We start from the raw sequence: 9,348 nt of genomic DNA, 5'->3' as shown, positions 1-9,348 counted from the left end.
ATGCGTTTGCGCATTCACCGGATGATTTGTGGAAATATTTACATAATTTTACCAGAGAGTTTATGATTGATATAATAATAATGAATTTTATTTAAAATTTTTGGTTGTCTTTAAAAAAACAATATAACGTAATGATAATAAAATCCCTGTATAATTATATTACATATAGAAAATACCAAGAAATATGCAGTATACAGAATACCTTGTATATTTAGTTCATGTTATACTGCATAAATATTGTTTTATAAATTTTATTTGTATATATTAAAATTATAAACAAGTTGACAATTCATCTGATAACAAATGATTTGATCGGCTGTTAATATGAATAGTACTTAAAATATACTATAACTATAAGATCTTCAAATTTAGTAAGTTCTCTGCTATATCCCACTTTCAGACCAAAACTTAGGCAGACAAGCAATCTGTCTTACTTAGGTTATTTCTCTAAGCCGCTGTATTTGCACGTCTGTATTTCGTATTGAAAGGAAGTATATAGCTATAGAAGCATAATATTTAATCTTCAAAAATGACAACGCTTAGGGAAGTACAATTATGTTCATAACATTGTTCATGTCTACAAGCGACAGTTGCCACTACCCATCAGGTGGACTGTCAACATGTTGCCAATCCGTATTGCATTAAAAAAAATAACGCCAGCATTCAAGAACAAATCGTGAGACGTGTTAAGTCTTGTCGACACAAGTTCGGACTCCAGCCTATTACTGCGCCGAGGCACATAAAAAACAACACAAAAACACCGTGCACAATGCCCGTTGATGCCGTGAAAAATCTTTACAAATAAAACAAGCAGTCACCGCCCGGGACGATTCTTTATACGATTCTATATCGTTTAAATATGTATATTTGCCGTCTAAGAATATGCAACGTCATTTACCTACAGCAAACGTCAGTTCGTCACGGATCTTTTTAACAATTTTTATTTCGATTGATAAATATTCTATTAAAAAGAAAACGTTTATAAATGTGCCTTTCTGTAAAATCTAGATCGTGAGAAGATTGTAAATGTACGAATGTGGTTGTGATTCAGAAACGATAGAATTGGAGATAAAACATTGCCTTTTTTTCGAACTACAGATATTCGTTTCAATTACCGAACATTTGCTGGTCTCTCTATTTTAAGTTTTGTCAGCGTATCTAAGAATACATAAAGGTATTTTCTATTGAGCTTATTTCGATCTTTACACTTGATATATTAGGACAAGAATCTTGCTTGCTATTTATTCTTTCACGTGTAAAATATAGAAATAAACTGACGCCGGAAATATCATTGTAAAATAAAGGTAACATTGAAAAGAAACAAAATTTTTACAAATGAGATAGTCTTGAAAAAAATGCTTTTTTATGACACCCTTTTGATAATTCATGATATTAAGTTATGATATAATTTTTTTCAAATCTAGATCAATTCAAAGAATCAACAGACGTGAACAATCTAAAAGAAGTTTAATAAAAACAATTAATTGAGATTTGTTTGGGTCACCATCGCCGAAAACCTATAAAATTAATGGTCTTATTCATGTACGAGCTCTCGATGCTAATTCTCTCTCGGCTCGATCTTTACCTGCACCCAAAACTGTCGTATCATACCCAATTAATCACCTATAATACTGGAGTTCCATTTCAATGAGATAATGACCTCGCATTATGAAATATAGCGTGTTATTTTGTGAGTCTCTTCCAGCGTTATGAATGAACGCACTCGGAAAGGTTTTTGTGAAAGCAATAAGACCGTCATTGTAGAGGCCGGCTGAACAATAAATGCTATTCCTATTGTCGACCTGGGAAAATCATTAATTTCAAATATATTTGTAGAATGAAAACGTGATATTATACCCAAAGTACTTTCTCTACTCGATGCAAACGTACTATTACAACCCTAGCATGTAGAGGGGAAAGAGATTGTTAGTAATGGAGACTGAGAATCTCATTGCTAGCAATATACCCAACCAGGTCGACCTCCTCGCGGTTCTCCCTGGAAACTATCATGGTTAATTCCTGATGAATTCATCATGATGGACTAACTGGCCTGTTTTCATTCTCATCTATCACCCTTCACTGGTGCTCCGTCAGCGTATCCCGTTAGTGCAGGCGGGGTTACCATACCATTTTCACTCATAAATAAAACCCTAGCATGTAGACATATTATTACTGAATAGCAATAACATTTATTACCATTTAAATCAGTAGTATTATGCCTATATAAACTCATACAAGCTCTAAATCAATCAGTCGTAATTTAACTAGCCAAATTACTGCCCAGCTACGGACCTGGTTTCTGCCCGCCGGTCTGCCCAGTAAAATTAACTAGTTGGATTTATCATCCAGGTCAATAAAACCTTAAACCAAGGGTCTCGCACGTCGCGAGTCAAGTGGACCTTCAAATTAGTTAAAAGTGCGCTGTTAACTGTGTAAAATATTAAATAAATCATTTCGGTGTGTGACAAAAAGTTTTTTTTTTTTAATTAAACAAGTACCCCATACTAACAGTACGTCATGCTAAGTCTAAGAAGTAAATACTTCTGCCTAAGACTTTTAATCAGATTTTGTCATACGAACTCAACTGCAATCAAGTCAAGCCCGCAAGTATCTAATCTGTGTCGAGTTTATTTAAATCATAGATAAATAAGATAGATAGATAATATACTGAGAGGAATTCTAGCCCACATTTCTAAGAATAACCTCTCAGGTCGACCTCCACCTGAAAACCATTATGGTAAATTCTTTATGAATTTATCACGATGGGTCACCTGACCTCACGTCAGCGTATACCGTTAACGCAGGAAGAGTTAGCATTCTATTTTCATCTCTTAAAAAATAATGTATAACTTTTATTCTTATTTATAACTATTGGTGCTGTCATAGATTAAGAACAGTAATAGGATATTCTTGGGATTTCCAAAAACTTTTCCTATAAAAGCTGCATATGAAAAACTTCTGTGCAGAATCTCAAGTTTGCGGGCTTTACAGAATAACTAGACTTTTTATCGAACCTGCTTCTTCATTTAATATTTCCCTTTGATATACGTATCTTTCAATCTTATATTAATTTTATTTTTGCAAAAACTAATATTTACCTAATGCTTCTCAAAATCATTCGATTTAAATAAGTATTATTCTAAGTACAAAAGATTTATACTAAACTCAAAATATATTTCTTTGATTAATAAGTTACCTAATTCATGTTTTAAATTTTATTTAATAATAGTCTTTTAAAAATTCTCGAGACGACTATGAACTTTTCTCATCGTAATGGTGACCCTAATAACTTTTAATATTAATTGAATTTATTTCTACTTATATTCAGTTTTATTTTTATTTCGTCTGGATATGTTTAATTTGTTGATAATGTTTTCTTTTCTTAAATAGTTTAATATAACCTAATTGATGGGAATCTTCAAAAACGCTTTTGGATTCAAAATTTTATTAAAATTTTTATACACGAAAAGTGTTATTTCCTTTCATACAGTTATCATTCTTGTTTTGTGTCTGATTTATGTTACGCAATTAAATATAATTAAAATAATATACTTATTTTGATTTTCACATATATGCAAATACTTTATTATTTAGTTAAGTAAATACTAACAGACCACGAATCAAAAACACATAAGTACGAATAACATTATTAAAAAGCAAAATTTATTCTTTCAGTATTCCACAAACTGAACTATTATTATTGTACCTATTATTATAAAGTGATTATTGTTTGCTTACTTGTAAACTTTTATTCAGATTACGACAAAAACGCATCGTAGGTAACAAATAAATATCACGTTTACATATGTTATTACACTTGGCAAACAACGTGACAGGACAAAAAAGACTTACGTAACATTTTACTGAAAGGCTATAAAATACGAATACTTTAAGCTGGCGACGACGTGTATTTCCGTCCAACTAAAACCAGGTGAGTGTCAAGTTAACTAGAGCTAGAGATGTGACGTAAGGTAGAAATATTTTTATGAGTAAATTTTATTTAACAAAAGTGCATTCTCTCTGTTTGATAAATAATCGACAAATAAACATACACTCACAGTTCCATGCATAATTAGCGACAGCACATTCACTCACAGTTTCATGCATAATTAGCGAGAGCACATTCACTCACAGTTTCATACATAATTAGCGAGAGCACATTCACTCACATTTTCATAGCGTCAGGTGCAATTTCATCCACAGATTCGTACATAATCTTTTCCCCAAATTATATGTACCTACCCTTCCATTTTCAAATTATGCCTATATTTATATTATCAACCTTATTTATTTAATTCATGGTATACTATATGAGAGAAATTATTGACTCAGTAAAATTACCCACAATTACGTTAATTTTTTAATGGGTACAAGGAATCATATACATATGTCATCTCTCCCATAGACTGACACAAGGAACTATGCCAGATTACCCAATTCATGTAAAAACAAATCATCTGAATATTCTTTAAGACTTTATTCGATTAAAAACCTAACCAAACTTCTTAGCAGAATATTACCTATTGTACCTACTAATGTTATGACATAAGTAATGCAATAAAAAAAAATATCGACAGATTCGTTTACTACTTTTCGAGAAAGACAGAATTTAAATTCCTGATTGGATCCCATTTAGATTTCAAATTACATAATTGATTTATTATTCTAAAAGCACAGTCATAAATTTAAGTGCAATTTTTATTTTACTTTGACAGATTTCGATTCATGTTCCACATATTTTTCCATCTCTAGCGTCGACACGTGCGACTTTGACTACTTTTCCGGCCCCATTAATCATTGCCGAAACTCGAAAGAAACACTTGAACAATGTCTGTTTCATACTATTGTGGATGAATTTTAAGCGTTATACTTTCATATCTCCTTCAAATATTCTAATTTATATTGTAATACAATTTCTTTAAAAAAGGAATGTTTTCATATAAATATTTATTTTTCATACTTAGTCTATCCTCCAAAAATATTACCCTCTATTACATCATAGCATTATCATTATTCTGTGCCTTCTATGATACGTAAAGTAAAATATTTTATGTTAAACGATAACAGGATATATGTAAATTACAGAAGGCACATATCAAATGACTTAATATTATCATATCATATCAGCGTTTAACTGTTTGAAGGGATTTTGCCAGTAGTTGCCACGTTTGGCAGGCGGATTGACAACCGTAGTTAGATTTGGAGCTTTGGAGATGTTTTAAGAGGGATACTGCCGCCCGTCCCTTGCCCTCCCTTAGTCGCCTCTTACAACACCCACGAGAAAGGAAGCTTTGGCCTATTCTATACTGGGAGCACACGGCACTTTGCATGATATCAAAAATCTTATAAATAAGAGCGTTCATGACAAAGTATTGCTACGTCGTTCCCCCACTCACATGCTTACACTCAGTTCTCCCTCGTTCCCTTAAGCATGCCAAGGTAACCTGAGTTTTTTTTGTGGATATTTTTAAGCTCCAGATTTAGAATCTAGATTTGTTTAAGTATTTTTCCACATACCTATTTGAGATTAATGTGAGAGAGACATTGGGATCGATTCTGGAATACCATTTCTCTAAACCTCCAAAATTAAAATTTGGTATAATTTGGTAAAAGGTATCTATATAATTTCTGCCGCCAAACACTGCTTGTGCAGTTGTGAAATGAAAACTATTTGGGACATCAATTGAGGATTCTTAAATAATACAAAATCATTCCTCTTGCATAAGAATAATATGTATTACTACAACTTGAATGACGACATAGAGCAATAAAATTACAGGATATTTATTACGTGTATAAAACGTGTATGCACCCCTAAATTGGCGGCTTTCGAAGACTGACGATAATCGGTTACAATCAAATTGGCCATACGCTTCTTTACTAATTTATAGTAATTGTTATAGTTAGAAAAAAAAAGTTTGTCAAAACTTCTAAACCTTTCTCTACAACAATTTTATCTACGAATATTTAAATAATTTTTACTTTTCTAATTTGTGGCGGATCAAAAGAGGAGTTAGAAACAAAAACATTTTTAATAGATTCAAATTTACCTTTTAACAGAACAAAAGAAAAAATAGAGTAAGTTTAAAATTATTAAAATCAACTTTAAGATCTTTAAATCCGTAAGTTAGCATTTCCACCAACTGCTATTACCAGTTTGTGATCATATTAGAAACATAATGAGCTAATTTACAAGAAATGTAAAGGTCTTTAATCATCCTGTAAGTTCCTACCTAAATAATTAAAAATAAGTAACTTGCTTGGTGATAAAATTTATTGAGTATAATAATAATATTTTTATCTTTGAAATTACAAAATGTAAGTATTATATTGTCTATGGTTACGCATATGAATTAGGTGTGTTATAAGGGCATGAAACTGAGGCAGCGTCGGCTCGCCATTTTGTATTCAGGAGGACTTATTCACCTTTGAACTTTTGCAATCTCCAGCGGACCTTCCCAAGTCGCATCTCTCCACGCCCAAAAGGGTCTCGTTATACTAACTTTACACACGAAGCAGACAAGTGTGTAATCCGTTCAAGGCTTGTGTGTGACCTTATTTTGTCAGTCTATACGCACCTATTATAATATTTGCAACATAGAGAACAATAATGAAAAATAATTTCAAATAATGCATTAATAGTGGATAAGAATGAGGCAAATGTGTGTGCGTAGATAAGGTATGAACAGAAACTAACAATAGCAGAATGAATAAATATGCCGTCGAAATATTCCCGGATCAATAAGCACCTAAAGTTTCAACCATGAACATTATAATGTATTTTTTTATGTTCATGAAACTGTTAAAACCTATTGCTTACCATTTCAAATCATATAATAAAAAATATACCAAAAAAAATATGACAACATATAGGTATTTCATTATTACTTTATTTACAAATAGAAAAAAACATTGTAATAAAATGTATATAATTATAAAAGTAACGTATTGTTTGTTATTTTAATAGACAAACTTATAATTTTCATACTTATATATCTTAAAGAAAAATTTCGATTACTTACTCCCAGTCACAATAAGATAGAAGAAAGAGAAACTCATAAAAGATTAATAAAGACCCTTCAAGTATAGAGATACAACGAATAAAACACGAAAGTAGATTTTCTACAACAGACGGTCGTCGTCTGAGCTTTATAAACGTTTCGTGCGATATTAAAAAATGATGAACAAGCGTAGAGGGTCCTAAAACCGAATCAAATAACATGAAATTGTATTTATCTGAAATATAAAATTGTATGAACCTCCAAGTAGTGAATCTTCTATTACATATAGGTATTAAATATGTTATTGGGCCATGTTTGTAACTGCATAGTTACTAGAACGAGAAGTTTACAGGTTGCATTACTACTACATAATTCTATACTCGCATATAAGAATAAATAAAGATAAAACAATAACGGTAAAGTAATATTCATGTATACGCAGACTACACTAAAACGACTACATAAATGTATTTCACTTAACTAAAAGATTACTGCGACTTTCATTGCGATGCACTATTGCAGTTTTAAGCTGAGCTTTTTATAAAGCAGATATTGTTTCGAACAGAAGATATTATGCAATTATTAAATAAATATTTTACATATGTTGTCAATGCAGCCCATGACGCAAATTAATATCAAATTATGCTTTCTTTGTAATTATTTCTTTGTATTGTAAGTACGTAGGATAGGTTAATATGACGGAACAGAGTAATTAGTTAATTAAGCACATATTTATTATACATTAACATCTAACTTAATTAAACACATATTTTACTTGATAGTTAGTAGTATTAAGACTAACAAGACGTTATAACGTACATATGTTCTATATGTAGGCACTCTTTAGCCCTAGACAGTAAATTAAGTTAATTACACCTACCTCCACCTGAATTAGTTCCAATTTTATCGTTAGAGGTACCTATCACTTGTTAATAATAAGACCGCTGACCCATTAATAAGCTAATGTAATCAATATTAACGGCTCAAACTTTTCAGATTGATCGCTCAGTAAAAGTTACCGTATATACTTATTTTAGGAATTTGATTTGGATTATTTGCATTGGGAACTAGAGGACTCATTGCTAGCAACATACCCTAACAGGTCATCCTCCACGCGGTCCCATCTGACAACAGCGATACTTAATTTCTTCTGACTCCATCCAAGGAGAGATTATCGTCATCCTCCACTGATTGCCCGCCAGCGTTAGCCAATAGCACAGGCGGCGTTACTGTCCCATTTTCAGCTATTAAAAAAAACCGCTGTATCTAAACTATGTATATATTAATTTTTACCAGAGGAAGACTTTGTACAAAAGTCGATTGCTTGGGTACCTCTGTCCCATTCGTGTTTCAACCGTAAAGCAGTTGTGTTTGCATGGCTGTGTTTCGGTTTAAAGGGTGGGATATGGCGTGAATTTACTGGGTACAGAGGAATAACACCTGAGTCCCCAGGAATGGCAACGCATGGGGGATATTATGGACGAAACAGTATACTCTGTTATGTCCATGGTACTGTCTATATGCTCATGTCTATAGGCGACGGTTACCACTTTCCATCAAGTGGGCCATCAGCTTGTTTGCCATTCTAAGTTGTATAAAAAAAATATATAGTATTATGTATCAGTATACAGTTACATTTAGATACAAACCAATGGCAGTAGTTTAATTAAAACGTCCTTTAAATACATAATGAAATTAGACAAATATCAAATTATTGTACTTTTACTAAATGTCATCGATGCAAAAGTGACATTACCACTTTTACATTATCGAAATCGTGAGAAAAATCATACTGGTTTAAATGATTTGACTGCCGACTTCGATTGTAATGTTTTTTTTTTTTAAATACGACCTTAATCAATTTGATTAAGGTTGTATTTAAAAAAAACTAGCAATAATATAAATTATCGTCCAGCAATAGACAGGAATAGACAAGGCCCACCTAGTGAGGATATCAGAAGTTTTCTATTTTTACTTCATGCCTGTTCACTTGTACCTATATGTATGTAAACAAATGAACGTGACATTAACAAAAAAATCCTACTATTGAATGTTTTTGACTGTTAATTGAGCGCAATATTTATTTTACTGTCGTCGTACAGCGCTCCCACAAATAAAAACAAACCAATGACATCACATTTATTAAATCCGTTAAAGCGTTTAGGCACAGGTTAACTTCTGGATACAGCTATACACCAACACCGCTTACATTACCCTAATTTCTTTGGCAGCTAGGCAAAATGATTGCATAGTTGAACACATTTTTTTTTTATACAACTTAGAACGGCAAACAAGCTGACGGCCCACCTGATGGAAAGTGGTAACCGTCGCCTATAGACAGCAGTAG

This window comes from Galleria mellonella, unplaced genomic scaffold (genome assembly GCF_026898425.1).
Source record: "Galleria mellonella isolate WM207_F2 unplaced genomic scaffold, CSIRO_AGI_GalMel_v1 utg38, whole genome shotgun sequence".
NCBI lineage: Eukaryota > Metazoa > Arthropoda > Insecta > Lepidoptera > Pyralidae > Galleria > Galleria mellonella.
This window is presented reverse-complemented; position numbering follows the sequence as displayed.